General features: G+C 39.1%; 2 long non-coding RNA genes across 4 annotated transcripts in view; one reads left to right on the top strand and one right to left on the bottom strand.

Moving 5' to 3' along the window:
- Positions 1-27,716, top strand: part of LOC137166276 (uncharacterized) — a 112,139-nt gene that overhangs the window by 53,481 nt on the left and 30,942 nt on the right. The window lies entirely within an intron of this gene.
- Positions 21,406-27,716, bottom strand: part of LOC137166286 (uncharacterized) — a 34,316-nt gene continuing 28,005 nt past the window's right edge. The window contains exons 2-3 of the long non-coding RNA XR_010923628.1: positions 24,213-24,276; positions 21,406-21,588 (exon numbers count right to left, since the gene is read on the bottom strand). This is a non-coding gene — a long non-coding RNA (uncharacterized lncRNA). The remainder of the gene's footprint in view (positions 21,589-24,212; positions 24,277-27,716) is intronic.

Raw genomic sequence — 27,716 nt, 5'->3', positions numbered from 1 at the left:
ACCTTTTACTCCTCGAGATTAAACTTTTTTTTCTCAATGATTCTCACTTACTAATTTGGTCAAGGTTAGAATCAAACTTGGCTCTTTTGGCACAAATGAGGACTAAATGAAAGTAGAAAGCTGAAAAACGCTGCATTTCCTAGAAGAACCTTTTATGAGGGAAAAATATAATTTCATTTTAAATGGGTTTAATCATGGTTAAATAATGCTGGATCACTAGAATATTTGTTTAATTGAATAGAGACATAAGATGTAGCAGAGGTAATTTATCAGGCAACGAAAATTCAGATGTGATTAAATTATCTTCCCACACACACACACACGCAAAATATCTATCCTCCATCCTCTGCAGAAAATGCTAAGCCTATTATTTGTCCTCTTGACATTGGTATTAGATGTATTATCATGTGAAATAAGTCAATAATGTGTGCTGTTTGGATCATTTCACCAAGAGAAGCGAGGCTCTAAGAACAATATGATGAGTCTTATTGTCAATTCTTTGCCTTACATAGGTACTGCACAATTTGAAGATTAAATTTGCTAATTTTTGACTACTGAATTAAAAATTAAATCTAATCTCTACAAAATAACAGAGCTACAGTGCCAGAATACAAATTTAAATTTGTCAAAGGAAAGTTATGAATTAATTGGAGATTCTATTGTCTTCTCCACTGCCCACAAAAAATGAAATAAAATTAGATTGCCTTTATGATGATCTGATCTGAAAGAATAATTAAACTGCTTCAAAAATAAAAAATATAAAACCTTGTTTAATGAACAGCTATCAACTTTCTACAAAAATATTATTGATAATAGCTTATACTAAGTTTGCATCCTCCTGAAAGTTTTGGTGTCATATTTTGGCTTAGGGGACTGGAAATGGGACATACAGCTAAGTTTCCTCTGAAGTCTGCCAATTCAAATCCACCTCCGGACCACAATCCTCCAGAGGAATCCACCTCTGTGGACCTCTGCCCTCATGTAGTCCCATTAGTATGATGAGGGCCCAGGTAAATATGAATGCAAGCAGTCACCATCTGGCTAATAGCTTGTGTGAAGTTAATTTGTTGGTCTTATAGTATATTTCCTAATGGACAGGTTCCACATCACAGAAACTACCACTGAAGTAAACACCTCTTGTAATGCTGGGATTCTCAACAGGGAGAAGAAGGACTTCATGGCATTCAGACTGAATTCCTCTACTCAGCTCCAAAAGTAGCCTATCTAGGTGACTGAAACACATGGGTAGGACATTGTGAAGGATCCTTCACTGCCCTTATGTATAAATTGAGAATTTCAATGTCCAAGACTGTCAATCTAGCATCTTTCATGAGTACTTAAAAATAAGAAGAATTCCATACTGTGTTTTGTACTGTAATGGAGAACACTGGTAATTTTGTCCTCTGTTAAGTTACTCAGTTGCCTTACATAATGGCAAAAGTTCCTACAGATCCTAAGTACACTTTTCACATCAGTATAAATGCATTGGCAGTATGTACATGGAGATGTTCAAGATGAAGAATGACTGACTACAGATGACTATAGTACAGATGACTAAAGCAACACCAGAGAAGGAAGGAGACCAACTGCTGGCCACTTTAGGCAGTACACAGTGCTCCACCCTCGACCCAGTCCCCTGTCGATCAAGATCAAGAACCAGTATGCTGTATTGGCAACAGGACAAAAGGAGAAGATCCCAATTGCTAGGGAGGAGGAGCCACCTATCCCAAGGCTCACCACACCCAAGAGGAAGGGATGTAGGTTGGGTGGTAGTCGGGGACCTCTTCCTGACTGTACGCTTGCTAGGGATTAGCTCATGCAAGGAAATTCTCCTGTGGGGAATTTGGAGGTGATTTGTGCTCCCTTTTTTTCACCTAGTCAGGTTTGGCCCAGAGTGGAAAAGGGCAATATTGGAAAAGATTTTCTTATTTTTTTCTAAAACAGCATGTAGCCAGATCTACATCTCTCTTGGGAGTTGCTGGAAAATATCATCACAAACCATTCATAAATAAAGCTGCCGCCATATATTCCTAATTTAGGAAAATTCTTTCCAATAAATTCCAGTCAGAGTCTTTCTGGGTAAAACTCTGCAGACTAATTATTTAAAGGTAACCTATGTTTGTTGACTATCTAATTCTTTTTGTTCACCTATAGTGAAAACAAATGTCATTATTCATACACATTAAAGCCTTATTTGGGGGAACAAATCAAGTGCGAACAGTTATTGTGCTTGTGAATTCTGTACTTGTGTACAGAAGTGAATGTGTGTGTTAAAATGTGCTTTCATGTGCTGAATTGTGCATTCACAATGGAGGTCAGGATGAGACTCATTTGAAAATGTCCTATTATTATTAAATACCTGTTCATATACTGTTATTTTTGCTTAATAACTTTATGGCAGACAGGGATGGAAGGCATGTAATCCGAGAGCAACCTAATATTTGATCCCTGAAATTCAATAGTTTTTAAATAGTCACGTTAACTTCCTTTCAGGAGCTGATTTCTGGTTCTTTAATTACAAATTAAAAGGACTTGTCTGGATATGACTTGTTAGCAGACAATTAAAATTATAACGTCTAAAACCTTGTGCTGTGACTGCCATCGGGCCTCCTGTGTTAAGCAGTGTGAGGCCTGGCCATTACTGGGAAGGGAGAGTTAAAATGATCATTAAATGTTGTAGAAATTGGTGTTGATATTAAGCTTATAAAGGTCAAAGTTATCCTTTGGGCAGAAAGGTTCTGTATTAAATGTGAGATTGTTACTATTGTTATAACCTCTGAGCTAAGGAAGACTAATTGAATAAAAGACTATTTAGATTCAGTAAAGATTCACACCCACTCTCTGTCTGTCTGAGCCAGTGCATAAAGCTTGTTACCGCCCCTATTTCCTTTTCCATTGTGAATTATTTTGCTAATCCAAGTTTTAGCTAGATTAACTTCATAGAATAAGAAATTTGTCCCATGGCCCATTATAAAGGCAGTATCTGGTCCTATTGTATATTGTGCTTAGCACTGCAGGAGAGTAGAGAGAGACATTCTAATGAGCCTATTTCTTTTCTGACTCCTGTCATGCTGTCAAGAATGGCACATGACTGTCAGTGCTTACCTCACGGCAGACTGTCATAAACCAGGTAGACACCCCAAAATGGTTGTATGTTCTATAATTAGATTTCACCAAGCCAGTGACAAATGCGAAGTCCTGGATCTCTGCAACAGTCTTGCCGTGGAGTCACAGGAAATCCCTTTAGACTCTCCTCTCTACCTAGCTACCAAGACAAACTGGACTTCGTGATAAATGATCACTTACACAAAATATCACACCTCATTTAGGTTGCTTCCAGTCCCAAGAGGCAAGTCACTTATCCCAGATCAGTTGGTGCCCTAGATCTTACACCAAAGACAATGCCTGTAGCCAAACCTGTAATAAACTATCTAAAGATTTATTAACTAGGAAAAAGAAGTAAGAAAGTTATTTACAGGTTAAAGCAAGCAAACATATACACACAAGTGAATTATCATCTAAATCCTAAGAGTGACAGAGTTGTAGTGATCTGTCAATTCAAAATGTCTCTCAGGGTGGGCCCAGGACGCAGCTCCTGGGGATCTGTCCCTCAGTTTAGAGTCTCTGCCCTTGTCAGAGTTCAAACAGACAAAAAGATGGAAAAAATTCCTCTAAAAATTAGAATTTCCTTCAGTCAGCTTCCAAATCCACAGGACAAGCTGCTTTCAACCTAGTATTTCCTAGGACTGATAGGGCCATTTGTCACGCTGGCTAGATTGGGGGGTGGCATTTATTATATTTAACATCTATATGTCAAAATCATAATAGTTCATGTAAGATATGCCATATCAGGTACTGTTAGAAAGGCTATAATGTGCTAAGTAAGGTGATAATGTTTATGTTCATGTGTTATATGTGTAATGGAAGTTATGGAGATGTTTGATATATCTGTATTTCAAATTGTTCTGTGTCTGGGTGACACCCCAGACAGGATGGCTGCAGCACTAGCCTGCTTAATGGCCCATTAAAGAAATTCACAGGTACAATGGGCCCAGGGGGAGCCAGGGATATACCTCATGAGTCACCAGGACTTACACATGTGACTCTGGACTCCATTTTATTCCTGTAAATTTCCACAAGCAGCATGGAAAAGGTCAAAGGACATAAAAGGCAGCTGCATGACATCCATTTTGTCTTTAGTCTATCTTTAGTCTCCAGCCTACCTCTAGATCAACTCATCTACAACTGAACTGAACTGAAGCTGTGAAACAAAGGACTGAGACCCATCCAGGTACTAGATGTACACCAGAGGGACTATACAAGCCTGCAAACTCCACAATTCTACTAGAAACCTGATATATATGGACTTTCAAATCATTTGTATGTATCTGATTGATTTAATCCTTTAACATTTCTCTTAAAGTTCGTTTCTTTCTTTTTATAATAAACCTTTAGTTTTAGTTACTAAAGGATTGGCTGGCAGCCTGGTATTTTGGGTAAGATCCAAACTTATATTGATCTGGTATTGTGGCTGACCGTTTGGGGTCAGGAGAAACCTTTTTGGTAAAAAGAGCATAGAGTTTTAAATAACTGGTCTCTTTACTGGACTTAGTGGCTGATTGGGAGCTGGTAGACTGAAATGCAGTAAAGGGGGCTGGGTATATTTTATTTTGGCTTCTTGATAACCAGAGTGGGGAATCAGAAGCACTGTTTGTGGCTGGTTGGGAAATCTGACTTCAGTGTCACCCACCAGTGCTGGGAGATTCTGCTCTCCTTTTACAGACTGCCCTGACCTTGGCATTTTCAGGTGGCTACCCTAGGCATGGACGGGTCACACCATTAATCAGTCCTTTGTATTGCAATTTTCATAGATGGCCCGTCTCATTTTGATAGTCCTTCTGGGTGTGAGGGAGGGGCGTGGAAGGGAAAAGGGGGGAGGATTTCGGTGCTTGGATTCACCTATTATCTTTTAGCATGGAATACTGACATTACAACTGAGATTGATGCATACAGCAACTTACAAGTATTTCACTAAATACATTTTTTATAAGACTAATACTTGTTTTGAGCAAAACTAACATACAGGTGAACTGGTCTGGTCTTCAGCTATACGTGTGTCAGTTCTTAGCTAATGTCTGCAATCTGGGCAAGAGCTGACAGCTGGCCTGGCAGCATCACAACTCCAACAGAAAAGTGTTTTTTGTTTTGGTTTTTTTCAATGTCTAAAATCTTGCAACTTTAGCCAGCTGTAGTGTTGTAGTATCAGGGGCAAATCCTGCCGTTAAGTCTGTGGGTCCAGAGCTCTCTGGCAGTCGCCCAACCTGGTCATAATATCCAACCAAAACCTTCATCCTAGAGTTCCTAGAATGCTGGTTCTTGTTTCTGGGCAGCTATAAATTAGTCTTTGTTTTAGGTGTGGCTTCTCAAGTGACTCTTACAAATAACTTAATTGGGGGATTCATTCCCACTTCAATTTAAAGAGATTTTAACTCAAGGTTTCACCCAGCTCATAACAGTATGCATTTTAATGATGTTTTATCAATATTGTGCAAGCAAACTTGTTAGATTGATGGCTTGGGTACCAATGGTTATTTGCTTTGATACGTTCAGTAGCTATTGTTTCCACATCTTTATGTGCATCCAGAGTAAAGATAGGGGCTGTTTAAGAAATCAAAGAATAAATGTTCTTTCATTGCAATAAAAATAGTTATATGAGACTTATGTTATCCGAACTTGACTGGGTAGGCCACTAGGTTCAGAATTACATTCACCTGTCTTTCTGGAAGCTTGTGAATGCACCTAAGAGCTGCCCAATTTTTTTTCTGTAGGAATTAACTGTTGGTTATAAGAGCCATTCAATATTCACTGGATGGTTTGTGCTGTTCAATTGTTATATTTTTCTTTGTTTTTTCAGATTTCTTTGCTAATGATTGTTCTACAGATTTGTCCAACTGTTAGTGACTGTGTGGAAACAGAAACATGGCTGCAGCAAATGGATATGTGGTTATATCTTATGAATTGCTTGAGCGCTGGACCATACTGTATACATAGGGATATTTGAACATGTTGTCACAGCAAATGCTGTTATGGAGACAAAAGTACTGAGTTGACTCTGGGGAAGCATATTGCTGATTTAGGAGTGTAATGGCCCCTGACAAACCCATTCATAAGTGCTACATATTGTTGACACACTAGCAGTAGTTTAGGAACATTTTCCCTAATTGCTTTTGGTGATTGTTGACAGGTTCTGTTTTCTCAAACAAAATCAAGAAAAAATGAGTCTATTATCCGAGTACATAGCAGATAAGAAGCCAATCATTTTGGTTTCTGCTGAAGATTTTAAACTATATATTTTTTTATCATCTGTGGTTCTACTGGTAGGTAGGATGTCTGACTTTAGAATTACTGTAAATAGAGGTAGTATACTATTAAGCTCTTGGAGGTTGACAATATAGTCTCTAGAATTGGCTGAATTGCAAAAATATATATATTATCTGAGGAATTATGCCTTTTTATTCTGTTGTTCTGTTTGCCAAATGATCTTCATTTCTACAGATGCATTTGCAATTCATAACTATTTGCTGAATATTCAGGATCAGCAAATTTCAGCCTGTCAGGTTTTTGTGAACTGGTCACTAATCATTTCCTATTTATAATTTGTGTTGTGCAGTTGGTCATGCAAGATACATATTTTTCTTTGGATGACCCTTTGATTTGGGGATTGAATGGTGACCCCTTTTAAGCAAAGAAATAGCCAATATTAACTTATACTCTTGTAGAAATAAGAGACAGAATAATAACTTACACTCTTGTAGAAATAAGAGTCAGTTGCCAGGTTAATGCTATTCTGAATAGCATCCTGACTGAGTCTGTTACTATTATAATAGTATAATATAATAGCTCTGAACCCCAGAATGCTATATATGGTCAACTTGTTTGTAGAATAAGGATGTTGCCTAATCCCCTTCCTTCCATTCTTCAAAACACAGATACTGTCCACCAGAGGATGATGACCTTTTCTTTTCTTTTTTTTTTGTTTTGCATGATACAAATTTCCATACAGTAAAAAATGAGTCTCTCTCTTTCTTCATGTCCTTTTATCGAATGCAAGTTTTGTTCATAGAATGATTTTCTTTTTCCTTCAGGGAGATGTAGTATGATAGAAAGAGAAACAAGCAGCCTTTTTCACAAAAAAAAAAAAAAAAAAAAAATAATTCAAATACATCTCACTGAGTAGCCTACACTTATTCATGATTATTTGAATTATATCACTACAAGGTGGAGACAGAAGGAGGCACAGAGAGATTGTTCCCCAGATCACACACTGAAAAGCTTTAAGGCAATTCTTTATTTTATAACTTGAGGTTCTCACCTCCTGACAATGCCCTCCAAAAATCAATTAAATGCCATCATCTTCTGGAGAACATGACTGGTATTGTGGTAAAGATACCATATTGGGACTCAAGTGACGTGGATTAAATTCCTGGATCTACCAGAGAATTTTTCTGTGATTTTGGGCAAGTCTTTTGCCTTAGTCCCTTCTAGGTTAATGATAATTCCTTTGTCTGTCTTGTGTATTTAGACTGTAAGCTGTTTGGGACAGGTTCTGTTTCTTACTATGTATGTATATTACTTAGCAGATGGGGTCTTCTAGGCAATAATGTAATACAATTACACTACAATACACTAACTTACATGTTGCTTCATGAAGCTGAAAGAAATACAGAGCATTATTATTTTCTTTTCAAATTCTGCTCATGATTAAGTTAATTTAGTAAAGGTAGTGCAAATATTACAAAAAATGTTCATTTTCTTCAGAAAATGCAGAAGCATTTAACATGGGAAAAAGAAACCACTAAGATTTTTAATATCTCTTTTTATCTTTGACTCTTTGATCTCTTTGTGTCAATTAAATGCTAAGCCAAGATCTGGAAAGTTACTTTGCTTCGTTTAATGCAGTACTTTTCTCTAAGATGCTTCTTCATTAGTAATTTGTGAGAGTGCACAATTTGGAGATACTTAATTCCTCCCTGACATTGTGAAAGATTCCTTGAAACTTAACAGAAGCCATCATGCCTTTCATAATTAAGAAAATGATCAAGGAAGGAATTTATAGCCTCCAACAGGTCATGAGGATAGAAAAAGTATTTGGTGACACTTATTAGGTGCCATATAAAACAATATTAAGACAACAATTTCTTCCAAGTCTTCATGGATATTTAAAGAGAATGGCAAAGCAAATCAGTCAGAAAATAATAGTGGCAGGTGACAGTGAGGCAGGCAATATAATATTGTGTATCTATAAGATTATTACTAAATACACAATTTATAGCAAACATCTCAGGCTAGATTAAATTATTTATTGATTTAGATTTTCAGTAGTCTGGAAAACAAACAAACAAAAATCATCTAACATTCTGGGTACATTTGACAATCTTTTAATAATACAATAATAAACAGACCAAGATCAACTCAAATAGTCCAGTGATGACATAAATTACACAGGAATGAATTAACCTTCTCAGCTAATCCCTACCAGAGTTACTACTAGAATTACCCTGCCCTACCCAGCTCCATATAGGTGTGGGAGAAAAGATGGTTCTTCTTTGAGTGTTGTCTCTGTGGGTGCTTCAGGTGTTGATGCACCCCAGCGCTGTCGATCAGAGATTTGTGCAGCAGTACCTGTACAGGCCGCATATGAGCGGATGGTGTCTCGCGGCGCTGTTGATGCCCTAACCACCGCTCGCGTGGCCTGGCTCCCTCAGTTCCTTATCAACCATCCCTGGCCTGAGACGGAGCTCTGCAGCACTCCTTTCTCCTTAGTATAAACCAAGGAATTTACCGACCTTAGTCATAGTAACTTTTAGTTAAGATAGATATTGTTTATAGTTTAAAAAAAATTGAAAAATGTATTATTCTTTCCTCACATTAGTATACTTAGTGAGGAAGGATCATCTTCCCACAAAGTTCAAAATGCCGGGTTCACCAGGATTCAAGAGGTGCGAGTCCTGCAGAGAAGCTATTCGATTCAGATGGGCATGATCTCTGTGTAAGGTGCCTAGGAGAGGGCCATATCCCGGCTAAGTGTATGCATTGTTCCAAGCTTAAGGCACATACTCAATGGGACAGGGATCTCCACTTCAAACTTATTTTAATGGAGAAATCCCTACAGCCTACCGCTGAGTCTGAGACTGGAGAAAGAGACAGGCACTACCTCGCCTGTTAGAGACGTGCCAAAAGTGAAGAGGTCTCCAGCCAGGTCTTTACCCTCCATAGCATCCACCTCAAGGGAGAGTTCAACTATGGCATCTACCTCTGCCAGCACTGCCGGAACCAAGACATCATCGGCACCGAGCCAAAAAATGGCACCAGCTATGGCATGTTCTACACCAGCGAAATCAGTGCCGAAAGCGGCACCAACATGCACGCCGCCGCCCTTGGTGCAGTCACCACCATCGGCACTGACAAAAGAGAAACCTAGAACCGCGGTATCGATAATCACAAAGAGAGAACACTCAACCTGGGCACCAGCAGCAGCACCAATACACTCTTGGCACTGCGCACAGGAAGACACTCCTTCTCACTCTCCACTCTACGGTACAGATAGATTGCCTTGTATTCAGGCAACACAATATTCTAGTTCATCCATTCATATTCCACTTTCAAGTGACAACGAGGAAAGCTCACATGAGGGAGTCTTCTCTCCATATCCATCCTCCCTGAAGAAAATCTATAGCTTCACTTAAATCACTGTCCCAAATCAAGAAAACCATGATTGAACAAATGAAGATTCTCACTGAGATCTTCCCGCTCACATAGCACAAGAGATCCAGGCACATCTCACAGCAACACATGCCATCAACATCGTCCATAACATCTGACAAGCCTGTTTCACAGTCACCTGCCCATGATAACATCCTTGAAACATCAGATGACAGCGTGCAGGAGGAGACTTCCCCTGCCCACAACTCATTCTCGTCACCGGATGAAGCAGTAATGCCTCCTCCTCTGATCACAGTGGATGATTTCAATTTCAGGATTTATTCAAACGGGTAGCATCATCGCAAGACATACGCTTATAAGAAGTCGAGGAGATTCAATAGAAGTTACTCCAGATACTACACACTACTGCCAATACTAAAATAGCTTTGCCAATTAACGATGCCATAATGCAACCTGCCACTACAATCTGGCAAACACCAGCATCAGTCCCTCCATGTTGCAAGAAGGCTGACAGGAGTAAGGGCCCTCAGGTGTGCCTGCTCAGTACTTCTGATGCACTAACAAGCCAGTTAGGCTCCCTGATGAACCATCCTGCTTGATTGACTGAGTAAGGCAACAGGCTGGTTCTTAATCTTAGTGACATCAGTAGCTCCTTGGTTGCTCAATGGACTCTTTGCCTCCCTGCACTTATCTCTCCAAGCCCTGCTTTGCTCCTCCACTGCTCCAACCTTGTTCCCATCCTGTTCTAATCCTGCTCCTGCCTTCCCTGACTATTGGTAATCTAGATCTGACCCTTGGATCTGATTCCAGCTCTGCCTCAACCCTTGGTTCTGGCATTCAGATTCTGACTTCAGTCCCAACCTTCGATTTTGATTCTAACTCTGTCTCGACTTTTGGCTCTGGCATTTGGACTCCAATCACTAGGCCTGACCACCTACGATCCAGTCTGCTGATATCTAGTTACTTGTGCAAATCTGGAGTGATTTTGATACAACTGAAGTCAAATCTAGCCTAGTCTTCCCCAGATATGAGCCTGTAAACTTGCCTGCTTCTTGCATTAATATGAGACATACATTATTTTCCATTTCTTCATTCACTCTATTGATTAATAAATCATCAAAATATAGTACTTGTGTGAAGCTTGTGGGAAATGGAAAACAAAATAGTGTCTGACCTGATTTAATAGAAAAACATTTCACTAGAAAATAAGTAGCTTAGACTTGTGAATATGTTCAGTTAAAAAACAATACATCTCAGTCTAACACTAAACACTAAAAACTAAACATGTAGTTTTCCCAAATCATTCTTACCATTAGTTATAGGTCTCTTGATGAGAAGTCTTTCAAAAGTGGTGAGAGAATGGACATAAGTGACCTAACAGTAGTACATCAGACGCTGACTTTTACTTTATCAATGCTTAAATTATTGAACGGCCATAATGCCGTTTCATTTTTTCCCACAAAAGAAGTCCCAGTATGCTCATGGCAACACAGACTTAATAACTTGCCTTTAAATTATAAAGCAGCTGAAATGGAGAATTTAGCACCTACTCCCCCTCCTTTTTTTAAAAAATGTGTGAATTTTTAGGTAAAAACTTTCAGATTTTGAATGCCTCACTTTAGGGTGCCCAATGTGAGATGCCTTTAAACGGTCTAATCATGTTCTGACAATCAATGTCAGAGTCCCTTTTAGATGTTTCAAGTTTAGCACCCATAAAACAAGATGCCCCAAATCACTAGTTATTCTTGGATTTAGTTGTTACAGAGCCTGAATGGGCCAAATCTTGCCTTAGTGTAAGGCAGTGGTTCTCAAACTTTTTGTATTGGTGATTCATTTGACAGAGCAAGCTTCTGAGTGTGACCCCATGACCCCCCTGGGCACCCTCCAGGTCCCCAGTGGTGTCCCCCCCCTTTGCGCTTTCCCCCCCTTTCCACCTGGTAAAACTGACCTGCATGCGTAGAGCAGCTGCTATTGCTGCTTGCTCTCCCCTCCCCCCCTTGAATGCTGCTCCTCCATGCCCCTTAGGGGGCTGTGAGCAGGAGGGAGCGTAAGAGGCAGGCAGAGAGCAGCCGCTCCCCCCTCACAGCCACCTATGGGGACACAGAAGAACGTTGGTAGGTGGGTGAGCATTATCTGTGTGTCACCGCTCGCCCCCACCCACAATGTTCCTCCACCGGGAGGAAGCAGGGAGGCTCACAGCTCTGCACCTGGCCAGGGTCAGGACTCACAGCTCCGCGGTTGGCAGTGCTCCGAGCTCACAGCCCCATGCCTGTCCGGCATTGGGGTTCACAGCCTGCGACCCCCACATAACCACACTGTGACCCCCAGTTTGAGAGTCAATGTTATAAGGATTAAGACCATCAACATTAATGTATGTGAATCTTCTTATATTAAGGTTGAATTTGTTCCAGTGGAAGCTGCTCAGTTGTACAGTAGGATCCTGCCTAGTATTTGCATTTTCTTTAATTCTAATCTTTTCCACTACAAAAAATACAGATAATCAGTTTATCGTTGACCTAAAATAAAATTAGGAGGCATAATGTGCCAGGAAGTACATAACTGCCGTATGTAACTGAGGGAACACTTTTGTAAAAGGCCATCAGAAGAAAGGAATTAGTGAGAATATATTGTGTCTCTTCTTCCTTTGTGTACTAAGCTAATGGAGAGTGAAATTTGTTTCTTTAGGTAACTTTTAGTAAAGTGATCACTATCATTGACTTAATCTCCATGATTTTGACTTTTCTTTTCTTATTTCTTTGACACAGAGTAATGTTCATACAGATTTTTCAAAATAATCTCTCAGGTAGAATTTGTGTCATATAACCGTAGATGGGGAGAAAAAATCGAATGGTGAGTAGGATACAACATCTGAAAGTACCCCTGATGTGACAATAAGTAGTGCTATTCCATAGGCTTGTAGCCACGGAGGGAAGAGGAGGGGGAATGGCAATTTGTTGTGAACTGGGGAAAAAACACAGCAACATATTGAAAGTGCAATGGTAATTGGGGTGTGTAGCAATGTTCTGAGTTAAAATAAAACACAACTTATAGCAATTTAAAAAGTTTGAAAGATTAAATATTGTAAACTAAATTCATTTAATAAAAAAGGTGCTTTCTTCTGACTAATATATTAGCTATAAAAACCAAGGCTATTTTAGTGGAGGATTTTGACTGGAATTCTGCAAAGCTTAGCAACAGAACACTCAGGCAGATCTACTTATGCTATTCATGCCTGGCACTTACTACAATAAAAGTTCTTCTTTTTCTTAACTGACTATATGAGGTAATGGAGTTGTCGTTCATTAAAGGGTTTCAGAATATTCACCAGTCCCTGTGTTTTAACACTTTATCTAGTAAACTTGTTGACGGAAACAATATGTCATGGCATCTTGACTGGTATTTTTTCCGACATCATAACTGAAATATTTTTTGTATTTTCTTTGTTGGCATAGTATATTTCAGTAGAAAGGTAGGTGAAAACTTTGACACACAACTTTTTTTCAGCAAAAAATGCAGATTTGTTGATACCCGAACATTTTGCAAATTTGCATCAATTTCGCCTAATTGTTTTGAAAAAAAAAATCTGAAAAATTATAAGTGGCCTGATTTCATGAGAAACGTTTTGATTTTTGGTTTGAAACGACTGTTTCAAAATTGCTTTTAATTTTATTTATAAAAATTCCATGTTTTAAAAAAAAGCTCAATCAAAACAAAATATTTTGATTTTTGTCAAACTAAATGTTTTGTTTGACCCGAACCATTTTTTTTCTAAGTTTTCAATTTGCCATTTTTTTTTGTTTTGAACAAAAGCAGAGCAATTATTTTTTCTTTGATATTTGAAATTGCCAGCAAACTGAAAAAATGTTTTTGACTCAGCTGTATTCCTGTGCCTCTTCCACCTAGATACATACAACCTAGAAAAAAACTACCCAATTCTCCTTGGTTATGCAGTAATAGAATGCCCTTAGTAAATTACTAATTAGAGTGTAAGCTTGTTGGTACAGATGCAGCTCTTTCGTTATATGTGTGAACTGCACCTAATACGATGGGGTCTCTGGGCTTTACCACAATACAAATTAATAATGATAGTAACAGTAATTATGGTGGCATGCCAAGTTTTTGCATTTAAAATCAAACTATCACACACTATATTTTTAATGGCTCTGTGAATAAGCACATGATGTGATCTTTAGCTTGAATATTTATGACTCAGTCATTTCACTGGAAAAAAGTTGCTACTTGTTTTGAAAATAAGTATAAATAGCTAAAACTGAAATACTCTGTCTGGATTTCTGTAAAATTTCACAAGAAACCCTATACTTGTTTTGTATAACTCAGCTTTAGACCTCTAGTTGTATCTCTGTATCACAGTCTATGTGCTGGAGAAAGTAAGAGAATGAATTGCAAAAAAAAGACCCCCAAAAAAGAAAGATTTTGCTTGTTTCTATGAGATTTCTTAAATTGGGCCTGATTTTCTTCTCATTTACAGCAGTTTTACTAATGATGTAACTCCATTGACTTCACTGAAGTTACTCCTAACTTCAATGTTTGCGTCTTGGAGAAGAATTAAACCCAGCAAGTTAATATTGAGTATAGATTATTTCGTTGAGATACTAAAAACATATTATGCTGTAACATATCTTTAACTTGCCATATATCACAGTTTCTAGCAAGTGCTCCCTACCACTTATCCAATAGGATCCAATAGTGCTCTGGATCTCCTGGAGTGTGTTAAGTTTCTGAAATCTCAGCAATCTGCAACACTGGTTCCAACCTTGGCCTCTCTGGAGCATTTCCTGAGCACTGACTTAGTCTCAGCCTACCTCCCCTAGACACCAGGACCTCTAAAATACCCAGTTACTTAAACACACCTCTCTCCCAGAACTCCATCTCATAGGTCTGAAGTTTCTGGCTACTGCTTAACTCTCTCAGGGGCATGCAATAGTTGTGAAACAGTCAACACAAACACTTTGCACAGTCAAACACCTTTGTGTTCTCTTATACTTAATTGTGTAAAGTGCAAATCATACAAATCAATTAACATTTGCCATTGCAGTGTCCCTCACTTTCTAGTTCTCTCTACTCTTGTGAGTCCCGGGCAAACCATCTGGGACCATGAAGGCAGGTCGGTGTCCCGTGCCTTATGCAGGCTGTTATGTGGAGAGTGGTCTCTCATGGACTGCAGAAAATGCTCCTTCCCCAAGCAGACCTTTTCAGACCTTTAAAAACCTTCAGCTCCCTGTGTCAGGTGAGACCCTTGCCAGCTTCCCCAGTCAGGTGACTTTATTGCCAAGGTGACTTCTCCACTGCTAAACCAGTTTTCTCAATGTAGGGCCCAGTTTTTTTGTCTAGTGTGTATTGATTCCAAAGGACTGGGTATGTTAAAAGTCAGCAATTGTTATTCTTTTGCCACCATTCTTTGGAATTTTCAACTCAACATGGAGGAAAATGTATCACAGAGAAGGTAAAAGCCTACACATTCAAAATGGAGTTTGCAGCCTGAAACAGAAACATAGGATTCATATTATCACACATAATACATATACACATAAAGTATACAGACGTATTCCCAATTCATCATAATACCTAGCTTTCAAACTGAGCCTAAAATGCTATTTTGACATTCAACAAAAAACTCTCATTTTTATTTTCATTACTGTGTTCCAGAAACAAGACATTCAAAACTCTATGAGAAAATGTTATGATACTTGAAGCCCAGTCAGAGATAGGACGTATCGGAAAACTCATAAGAAATATTGTTCTCAAGAGATTTCTTCTCCAATAATTGATAACAAAGTGTTTCATTTAGTTCAGATAAGTTTCAACTACGGATCCTAATTTTTAGTTGCCTATTGAAACCACACAAAGCTTTGCTTGAAGTTAGACTTCAAGACATAATTGGATATAATTAGAAAGCTCTAAGAGCCATAGACTCACCTACCTCATAATTACTGGATCATCACTTAACCCCAGGAGCAGGTAGTAGCATTGTTGAAAAGCATAATGAGAAGATGGGAACATATCTTTAGTAGGCGTCTTCAGTCAAACACAAGTTACATGACTCTATTCATTGGTGATTGTGTGAAATTCTGTGGCCGGTGTTATAAACTATGTCAGACTAGATGATTTCTCCTTAAAATATATGAATTTGTATGAATCTTGAATTTCATCTGCAAGTAAAGCAGATGTAATTCTTGCCCTTTCCTGTTGTCGTCTGTGTGAGTACCAGTCACCACAGAAATTTAACATCTTTTAATTTGCCCCTGGGAATTCTGAGCAGACTATCTTCCCTCAAAAAGCTGCTTTAACATTTGGATATTGGCTGGCATCCTCACTTTACATTGGCAGCCATTCTACAAAATGTAATCCCTATCCTCAAAAGTCCATACTCACATGAGTAGTCCTACTGATGTCATTGGAAGTACTTGTGTATTAGGATTACATGACATCAGTAAATACTGTAGAATTTTCATGCAAAATTCTACAAAACAATCGTGAATATTTTACAGGTCTTTTGACTTAAACACAATAGTTTTAAAGCAATAACTTGAACATATTTTCTTTAATGTCAAATATATAAAATTAGCATTCTTTTATACCTGATAGGTGTAAATTTTACAAAAGCCAAGACTGAGCTTCAGAAAATACACAAATGACATCCTGAGAACAGAGCAAAACCAAACAAGAAAGGGCTTACATGTGGTATTTATTTCTGATGTTAAAGCAAATGTGGACACAATATTGGAAGATTACATTTTTTTGTTTGTAGTAAAGTTTGAATAGATTTTTGCACATAATCAACATGGATGATATTTACCAATTTGGATTAAATTCAAGCCGTTCCACTGCACTGAAATGATCACTTCCAAAGTTATGTGTTTATTCCACTTTTTTTTCCTTTCTTCTGTTCCATTCTAAACACTGTTTACAGTTTTGCTCTTTTCATAGCCGAAGCATTTTCAAAAAGTGAACACCTCTAATTATCTGTTACAAAGGCATTCTAAGTGATATGTCACTTTTCAAAACACTGGACTATAAGATTCTTTTAATGGAATTGAAAGTTAAGGCATTATACTCACATACCAAGTTAATCTTATAACTAAGTCCAGTATAAATAATCATGATAATGTTCAAAAGCCTTTAAGTTATAGGTTTTAAATGTAAATATTTTATATGTTTTTAAATTATGTCATTTTGGTTTCAGCACCAAAACAAGGCAGAGAGATTTTCTATCAGATGGTTTATATCAATCACTTTGTCTATAGTTTTCACTAGAAAATATATGTTAAAATAATTGTTTTTAAGGTCATTTATTGCTATAGTTAAATTTCATTTAGAGTGACATTAATTAATGTGCAGAGGACTAGCATCTCTTAAATCCTCAGAAGAGGGCATCAGTGGTGTATGGCCCAATTTTTTTTGGACCTTTAGAGTGAATTTCACTTACACATTTCTGTGAATTTGTGACAAACTACATTTGCTATTATCAAGTTATAAAACTAGCCATGTTTCTTCTTCTTAGTCTTAAGAATATATGGTTCACAGTTTAATGCAGCAGCAATAGCTGCATATGGGAATCAACAAACTCGCTTGAAAGGGACACATTTCCCAAAGTCACTACTAATATTGCATCTATAAAATGTGTGAATTAACATGATAATCGATAGCATTTACATACAAACATGGTTAATTGCACACTAAATCGGGTACTTCTTTATGTGCCTGAGTACCTAATTTGTACATACATTTACCCTTTTGTTTGCATAGTACCCTAATCTGCAGCATGTTTCTCTAGCATTGATCCTTACAACTGCCTGGAGTTTCATTGCACTCACCAGAACTCATTCTAGCAGTAAGGAAACACCACTACCTGAACCCATTACATGATTAGGGCCATTCTTGGTACATGAAACTAAAGATCTGATATTTCAAAATGTGGTATAATTAAAACATTGTTTCTCCTGCTCATGTACACGTACTTGTGGTATCTCTCCCTGAGCTAGCGTGAGCATAGATAACAGTATAGTCGCAGTGGTATGGGTAGCAGCCATCCTGAGTACAAACACACCTGAAACATAGCACGAGTATTACACACCTGACTCATAGTGTAGATGTAGCCTGAGGATATGTCTAGACTGCACTGTGAGCCCAAGGCTAGTAGGACTTGAGTCACCTGAACCATGTTAGAAAATCCCTGCGCTTTCAGCGTCTACACTGATTGTTAACCCAATGTTAAGAATTTTCTAACCAGGGCTCAAACTTGGGGCTCTGGCATCCACATTGCAGCACACACTCTCATATCAAACCAACTATATCACAGACTCCCTCGTATCCTCCTGAAATGTGGCTGCTGTAGCTCTTTGACCAAGTTGCACTGTGGGAAAACTTTACTGACTACCCTGCACATTACAGGAAGATTGTACAGACCACTAACGATAGCCTGCTGAGCACCATGGAGAAGACACTTTTTCAACAAACTCTCTTCCTTGTGCTTTCGCTCCTGTGTAAGGAAACGGGCAGAGCTTCCTTGAGGTGCCGATGGACATTTTAGCACTGTTTTCTGATGCACCAAAGGCATCTGACACAACTTATAATAGAGCAGGAGTAGAAGGCAGCAGAGGAGGAGGAGGAGTATCCAGGCATGGCAGACTTGCACTGGCTGATGCTGCTCAGTACACTCAGTATAGCTGCTGAGGCTCCCTCCGTAGATCGGTGTTCTGGCTCAGGGCCACAAGCACAGTTTGGTGGGACCACATTGTCAGGCAAACCTAGGATAACCAGCTGCAGGTCCATGATTTTTTCACAAAAATCCCTACCTTTATTAAGCTTTATGAGCAGCTTTCCCTGACCCTCTAGGTTGAAGACACACACCAGAGGCCAGCCTGGCCAGTATGGAAGCAGGTTGCTATAACCATTTGGAAGCTGCCTACCCCAGACTGCTACAGGTCCACTGCTAACCAGTTGGTGTTGGAAAGTCAACTGTGGGTAAAGTGGTAGCGGAGGTTTCTGAGGCAATCAGGCATGTGGTTTATCCCAAGCTGTCGGACTTAAAAGATATTCCTGCTGTAATTGCTGGATTTGAGATAGTTGGGTTTCTAAACTGTGCTCCTAAACTGTGCACTAAACTCATGTGCCCATAGTTTGCCCTCCTCAAGGAACAGGAGTACATAAAATGCAAAGGGTACTACTTCATTGTTACACGGGGCCTTGTGGACCACAGAGATCACTTTATGAATGTCAGTGTTGGCTACCCTGGGAAAGTTTGTGATGCTATTGTATTTTGCCTAGCGAGAGTCTACATTCATGGACAGGTTGGGACACATTCCTACCCAATGATATTGTCATAAATGGAGTTACTGTCCCAATTTTTATTCTGGGGGATCCTGCCTTGATTCATGAAACCATACCCTGAATTCAGAGGCCCTGACAAAAAATGGTTTAATCATAGGTGTGGAATGATTGTTGAATGTACTTTTAGCAGATTGAAATCCCATTGAAGATGTTTACAGACTCATTTGGATGCCAGTGTCATCAATGCTGTCTGTGTTACTGTGCCTTGCTGAAGCCAGCGGTGAGCCATTTCCCCCTGAAAGGAGCTATGATAGCAAGGTGCTGCTGAATAGATACACTCAGCCAGATGCACCTGGGCAGAATCAGGGATGCTTTGTGCTCCGACTTCATGGACTTGGATGGCCCAACTGAACAGAGGGCATAGTACCTTTATGAATGTGCTTGTAAGGCAGATGGGGCTAACTGAGGTGGCGGGAGGGATTCACTGCTGAGGGGGGGCTTGATTGCCAGATGCTGTACTGATGAAGGATATGATGTAACATTCCACCCCTGCAATCTAGATTGGTGTGTAGCTATTACCCCAATCCCTCACTCGTGGGCCCTGACTTACCCTGCTTTGCTGTATGGACCACCCACTCCTGGGTCAGCCCATGCCCAGCCTCCTGTGAGTAATCGGTCCCTGACCTAGTGAAGGAGCACTTCTGGCCAGCCACTCATGGGATTGACCCCTAGCAAATACCCCCAGTCCGAGATGCAGCCCTGGGAACTGCCATCTTACAGAGTTCAGTGCTGTACACTGCACCCTGCAAGCTCATTACATTGTTCGTCAATTTATCAAATAAATTGATATGCACCAGCTCTGTCACTCTAAATAAAGTCTCTACACACACTCAATCCACATGCACTGTTTTAGATAAAACAAACAAATAAGTAAATTGACTAAATCAAGATTTTAAGTGATTATAAATCAGATTAATATGAATCATGAGATTAATATGAATCAAGGATTTGATCACTATTAAATAAAAGGTAATACACATCCTAAACTAAACTTAATATTGCAGTAGCTTTTCAGTCCTTGATGTTAGCTTACCCACAAGCTCTCTGAGATGACTCTTGCAGCCAGGCCCCCTCCACCTCCCGGGGCAGTCAGTCAGTGTCCTTGATGTTGCTTAGAAGATGGAATCCAAGAGAGAGCTCCAAAGACAAAGATGTTCTCTCTTTTAACAAGTTTCCTTGACACCCCCTCTGGTGATCGATGATGTCTGGCAATGGGCATGATTTCCCTCACTTGAGTCAAATAAGCGTCGCCTGATCAGGTGCTCAGACCAGTCCATTGTTCCTCTATGCATGCCTCTGTGAGGCATGAACTCTCAGCTTTATGTTTGTCTGCATCTATTCAAGCCATGTGAGTCACACAAGTGGAGATATGACATAGCCGAGTTTCATATCTGTACATATGTATGACATTGCAGGAAACATACTACCATAACAATAATGTTCAGTATGTCATGAGCATTCCAGAAACACCTTACATGATATACTTTGCATTAGACAATACACAGTTACACTATAAAGGTGAACATGAATGATACATAAATCACACTATAAGGGTGTAGGTGGGGTACAGCATGTCACACATGATGAATTATGAAATTAGTGGGAGGGATAATTCACCATATGGATTCATATAAGAAACTGATAGAAGTGTGGATTGCTCTACCTAGCTATTTAGGGGAATAGTGTTCCTAATTGTTCCTGGTCATGTGTTTAACATTATTATTTCAAATACTGATTGTATGATGAGATGCAATGATGGTGATAAACCTCCTTTAGGATATAAAAAGCTTTATTTATAAACACATGTTAGAACAGTACAAAAGCCACCCAGTGCCAGGCAGACCAGCTGCCATCACAACATCAAGAGACCAGTTACAACAGAACCTTTTCAAAACACACAAAAAAGTGCATGAACAAGTGCAAACCCAGTGAAACCCCCCTATTGCTGCATGTTCCCTAGTCCCCATTCTCCTTTCTCTTCTTTTCGTGCTCTTGGCATCAGAAGAAGAGAGCGGGTCAATGTGGAGCACTGCCTGGGGTTAAGTTGCCCTGCCCAGCTGTTCATGGGTCCCAGTTACATGAGCCACCCAGCCATGGAATTTTCCAAGCTGTTTCTGGACTGAGGGTATGTCATGTGGGAAACAGATCTTGGTGTGGGAGAGGCAACAGAGTGCTGTTCTATGAAAGGGCCAGTCCTGCACCCTGATCACCCTTAGCCGCCGATCCTATTCCAGGAACTGTGTGGCAAGTGCTTGCTCCTGGACTGAAACCCTGTCCTCAAGCTGTGAAATGAGCCTTAGCCTTTTCTCCTGCATCTCAGCATGCCTTTTCTCTAGTCTTAAGTTCCTCTCTTTCTGGTACAGGACCGGCTGCCTGGCTCTCTCCAGAACTTCAACCAGATGTCCATCATGGAAACATTTCCTCTTGAAATGACCATGCAGGCACATTGGGCCAGGCTTGTTCCTCATGGTGGTTGAGTTGTGGAGCTACTGCAGATAGTGAAGGTTGAGGGGCCTGCAATAGGAACATACACAGAGAGTTATTGTCTCAAATAGTTCAGTGGAGGAACACAGAAATAATTATTGTGGATTTTCAAGGACATAAAAGGTTGGATTTCAAAACTGTACATTGTGAAAGGGATGCTTCAGTCCACAGACTCTTTGTGGGCACAGCTTGGTTAATCGTAGTTAAAAAAGTGCAGAGACAATGGAAGTTCAAAATTCTAAACTGTTTTTGTTTATAAAAATTACACTACTACTTGATTTGAGGGGTCAGTAAGTGGCCTCGCTACAAATATGTTTTTCTGTCATTTACTGTTTTTTTTCCATTTTGGAGGACGTACGTGTTCTTGTGGTGCCGTATCAGCAAAGGGACATGTTATTCCAAGCTGGTAATGGGAAACCAGCAATGTGTGCATCCAAAGTGTTCAAATGTATTGTGACTGAACAGCACAACTATGAGTGGAGTGCGCTGGTCAGCTATTGAGATAGCCTTGGAAAATACGCCCTTCCCTGCAATGTGACTGACTATCTGAAATTCCTGCTTCAGGAGAAGTTTGCCACTATCAGCACAGGGCATTGGGTCAGAATTTGTGAGGGAATCAAAAGGATGCTGCATTAGCTTCCATGTGATTTATCCTGTTCTGGCTGCATGCAAACATGCAGTACTCCATAGGCTTCCTCCTCCCTGCTCCTGTCACATTTCTGGACAAAAATTCAAACCCCAATTGTACTTGGGACACATGATTTTTGTCATCTGTGGATTTCATGGACTACTGCTAACTGAAATGGACTAGGTTTGAAAATGGAACACATTTCCCCAAATACATGGACAGAGTGCACTCTTTCCAGGTGGCTCCATAGAGTGGTACAGAGTGGCAATCCTAGGGGCATAGCAATCTAAGGTTATTATTTTTAAGAAGCTAGAATGCCACTATCAAATATTTTGCAACATTCCAGTAAAAATACTCTTTAAAGGTGTTCTTTACTGTTTGCATTTCCTATTTGCCATTTAGAACTCTACGTGGTGGGGAGGAGGAGGGATGCCAAAGCACTGGGATACAATCCACCATTAGTGGATGCGCAGTGCTAGCCGGAGTTTTTCATAACTTTTGCACTGGTTTTTAGAGCAGAAATCCCTCCCGTTATTATATTAATAAACATTATAGTGGAGCCAGAATCTTACCAGACTTAGGGGTGATGTTGGTCCCTTCCACAACTGCTGTAGGCCCAGCAGTTACATCAAGCACCTCCTCTAACTACGGACCCAGAATTTGCTGCTGCTTCTCCAGATCCAGAGTGTACTTTTGGACCTGTTTGAGCAACTAAGTGAAGTCATGGTCCTCACTTGGTGCCTGCTGCTGGCTCCCATGCTCCCCCATGCTGGATTCTCGGTTCAGCAGGGCATCATCCTGGCTAACCAGGTCATCATGCAGCACAGTTGGCTCCATGTTGACTGCAGTGCCAGGAACCCAGTCAAACTCCACATAAAACAGGCATAATGTAGGCCTGATAATTTGTCAGTACTCACTCTTGAGCTGCTTAATCCATTCCTTGCACTGGTCATTGGCCTGGTAAATTTGCAAAGCTGCCAGCTTCTTCTCTATCTACTGGTATGCATGGTCATCCGTGGTGCTTTTACTAAAGTCCAAAGTTTTGCTGGCCTCACACCAGAGATTCAACAAATTTGGCTGTACTTCTATGACCATGAAGTAGTGCACTTTGAAAGGATTGTTCTGGTCAATCTCCATTTCAAACACAGAAGACTCTTAATGGTGTGTTTGCAGGATAGTGGTCAGAAGACAATGGAAGGATTAATATTGACTAAATGAGCTGCTGCTGTACACCAAGGGTGGCTGCTTCCATTTTCAATAGAGTCAACTGGAGATTCTTGGGATAGAGAGGATGAAGGAATTTGACCATGTGATTGTGGAGTACTTTTGGAGGACTCCTAGGACACAAGTCAAGCAGGGCTACAGCAACACTGGGTCCTGGCTTGATTTTGTCTCGGATCCTCCATGTCCCCAGGGTCCTAGGACCCTAGGTCTGAGACAGAGACTAAGTTTGAGAGATTTGTGTGTAGACAGGATTTGGGCTCAAGCCCAAGTCTGAGTCTGGGCTTACATTGCAGTGTAGACATACCACTAGAGAGCTTCCTACCTAGAATTATAACACCATGTAAGAGGGAGATAAAAAGGCAACAGTAAAGATTTTACAGCTCACATTGTTATACGGTGTTTTTAATGTTGGTGTTTTCTGAAAATAAATTAGAGGTCAGTATAAAATAAATAACAGACATATAATCCATGTAAAGAGGGACTCAATCTGGAGCTTTAACAATGTGATGAAAATGCATTAATGGGGTTTCTTTAAAGGAGTTGTATTCATTTTGAGGGGAAAGGAACTTTATTTTCAATGTCATTTTCCTCATGTTGGATTTTTTTTTCTATAGCAGCTGAGATTTTAATTACTATGTTGGAGATTTGGATGCTCAATTCTCATTAATTTTAATGGGAACTGGGTGTCAAAATCTTTGGGGTGACTTTGAAAAGCTCATCCAGTATTTCCCTTTATGCATGAAATCTCTAAAATCAACAAAACACAAAAGCCCCTCCTCTGTTTGACAATCTTTGATCATACCTGTTAGATCCCTTTTGCACCGGAGTGTGGAGTATGGTTTGACTCCAGTTTCAGGGTCCTGACTCTTGAAACATAGAAACAAAATTACCTTGTGACAATCATGAGCAATATAAACAGTTATAAAAGCTGGATTTTTTCCCAACTTCTCTTGTAAAAATATGATATTTTTGGCAAACAGGGAAAGTCTGAGGCTACAGAACCAAAATGCTCTCAGATATACAGTGCAGAGTCATGTAACATACTGAGTAAACCAGCCTAAAATTTAATTTACAGTAAACTGAAGTGGTAGATGTAATTGTCAATAATTTTTCTTTTCATAATTGATTAGGTCCCATTAAAATCACTAGTGATTCAGTATTTATTCAAATCAAAGGGAGACCTTCCATTAATTTCCATGGTATTGGATAAGGTCTTAGGTGACTAAATGACACTTTGGGTTAATTCACTTTGGGTTAGATGTCAAGAGAAAAAGTTGAATTTGCTGAATAAATTATTTTATGTGAGTAATTTGTCCAGCTCTAGTTTTAACGAAAACATTTTTGGACTTCAGTGCTCATCTCAAAATATCTATTTATTGGTACAGTAATTTAGCAGAATACAACATGAATTAATATTTAAGTACAGCTCTTTTGCTGAGCAGGTCACCAGCTTCAAACATGTCCTTGCACATCTGGCTGAAAATTAGGAACTCAAAAAGAATGAGAGAGAGAGGAGAGAAAGCTCTCCAAAACAGGGATCTTGTCTTCCTATGTATCTGTACAGCCCCTAGGATAATGGGGCCCTGATCCTGATTGAACCATTTGAGTGCTACTGAAATATAAATACAATGAAATAATAGAGGTGATTAATAACATCATAGGACCTGGAGATACTAAATGACCTCTTCTTCGGGAAGGAATGACATGACCAAAGTGTCTCATAGATTTCCCAATTAGTCTGATTGTGGATTGCGGACAACAAACTTTTGCCAGTTTTGCACTCATGAAGGTCTCAATTCAGGAATGCATGGGCTTAACTATAAGTATGTCCATAAGTCCCATTGAGTTCAGAAGTTTTTCATCAGTTAAGCCCTACATCTTTCATCCATTATGTATTTATTTGGATATGAAAAAATAAGAGTTAGGAAAGCCCATCAAAGCCTATATATTTAAATGTCAATGTCTCCCATTATAGAAAATATTAACTTTGTATTTTCCTTACTTTATAAAATACAATCAGTGTATTCAAATGAGTAAACACTGTTTTGCTATTGCTTTGTTGAAATTACTTTTTTAAAGTTAATGAACTTAAATCAATTCCTTTTTTTTTTTTTTTTGCAAGTATCTTTATAATTTACTGTGGAATACTAAACAAGTAGGATTATCAAGGACATTAATCTTTAATAGAAGGATAATGTAGTTGTCTTTCCAGAAAATTTTAATTAGAATGTACTCTTCAGTTGCTTGATGCCAGATAGAATTCATCATCTTAATGTTCAATTTATCATGTTCTGGCAAAAATATTTAGCATTTCTGTGTAAATGAAATGCAAAGAAAATGTCTCCCTCTTAAAGAAGAAAAAGATATTTCAAGCAACTGTTTTCAATTTGTGCTGGAATATTATATGATAATATATTTCACTTTCCACTTTTAGTCATGCATTCTTTCATTCATTACTTGACTGGGAAAATGCTTAAAATATTTTTTGCAGGCTCTATCCAAAGTCTCTATTTTTCTAAACCTACCATTTGGAAGACCTGGAATGAGCATTGTGTTGTAAACAATTCTTCCCTACAGACTGGCATAAAACCAGAACACCCATTAAATCTATCCTTCATATCAGCCATAGACTCTGTCCACATCCAAAGATCTTATTACTTCTACAAACAGTTGCTATCAGTCTGATAACCTAAAAACATAGAACAATATCATAGAAAAAACATTAAACTTCAAATCTCTGAGGGGAAGGCCAGAACTTGGAATATGCACATATGCAATGGAGTAAATCCCTGAGTGGGCTATTCAGATTTTGCATTTATGTGTGTAGGAGTAAAGAAGTGCTACATACTTCCTTACTCCCCACACCAGCACCAGTGAGGGGGGGAGGGATATAGAATGAGCAGAGTCTTGGTTCCACCCCTGATTTGCTGGTCATTGTAGCTAAAAGCACATTTGGGTTATGGGTGGGGGGGCATGCTGTATTGTAAAACGCAGTGAATCATAATCCCACTGTGGTAAAAAGGAAGCAGGGGAGGAACGGCGGTGTTAAAATGCCTCCATGGGCTATCCTTGTGGTGGTGCAGCTTATGCACCAGTGTTTGATGAGGGTTGTGCCTGAAGTCTCAAACCAGGCATTCCATTACTGTATCACAGGGATGGACACAGTATATAACCCTAGAAAGAGAGGTAGGGTGGTAGTGATGGTTCCCAAATTTGTAAGGGACATGACTTCTAGTAACTGAAGTGTGAATCTATTGTCTTCTGAATAGTCTATCAGCCAGATCCTCAGCTGCTGCAGATCAATGTAGTTTCTGGCCCATTGAATCATCCAATATGGGACAGGTAAATTGTGTCCTTTATGACTTCAGGAATGTACTGGATACTTTTGCCACTCTAATTAGTATTGTATGCAAAGTTAACAAACCCCGTACATAATGAAACATTTGATTGCATATACACACCTTAATGAAGAGTCAGGATATATAAATTGAGTTTGAATGCATAACTTTAACTCTAACTCCTCGCATGTATGCATTACAGGAGGTTTTATTTATGTGATCACATGCTATTTCTCTAATAATCAATATACACATCTAAATATACCTGTTTATTTATCAAATGAATGCATTACAATGAGTGTCTGGGAAACATTAAGATCTTAGTTACACTGGTGTAAATCCAAAATACCTAAATTTACTTCAGTAGAGATATTTTGAATTTAAACCAGCATTTCTGAGAATAGAATCTGGCATTGTCTTTATTGAAATAACATTGTTATATCTCCAGCATGAGATGATAATGTTCTATTGTTTTTCTGGAGGAATGGCGATGTTTTTTCTACCATTAAATTGTAGGGGAAAATGTACTGGAATGTGATTTTGGGATAAAATTAAAATTAGTGATTCAGCTTCCTTCCTTACTCTGATAGACTATGGAGAGTGTACTTCCTTTATTTTACTATGCAAGCTTTCCACATAGCAACTATTCATTATTATAATGCTTCATAATCCACAGTATACTCAGTGTCTTGGAGTGGGGAGAAGGGGGAGAAAAGAAAAGAGAAAAGCTAATTGAAGGGCCTGTACAATAGTGAATATAACAGCCCACTTCTTCAAAGGATATCATTAATTCAGTTTCAGGTGTCTGCAATTCCTTAAGTTTCTTAAAGGCATTAGGCTGCATCTCAGTCATAGTGTATTTTTATCAGTGTTTCAGAATGGCAGTGTTCAGAAGGGGCAAGCACGTACAAAATTGTCAGTGCTGCATATTTGCACGTCTTTATTCATCAGTAGCTTCTGTGTATATA

Source organism: Emydura macquarii, unplaced genomic scaffold, assembly GCF_026122565.2.
Source record: "Emydura macquarii macquarii isolate MOO-44397 ecotype Brisbane River unplaced genomic scaffold, CSIRO-AGI_Emac_v2 contig_2825, whole genome shotgun sequence".
NCBI classification, from domain to species: Eukaryota; Metazoa; Chordata; order Testudines; family Chelidae; genus Emydura; species Emydura macquarii.
Note: the sequence above shows the minus strand (reverse complement) of the source record. Positions and strands in the feature narration are given on the sequence as shown.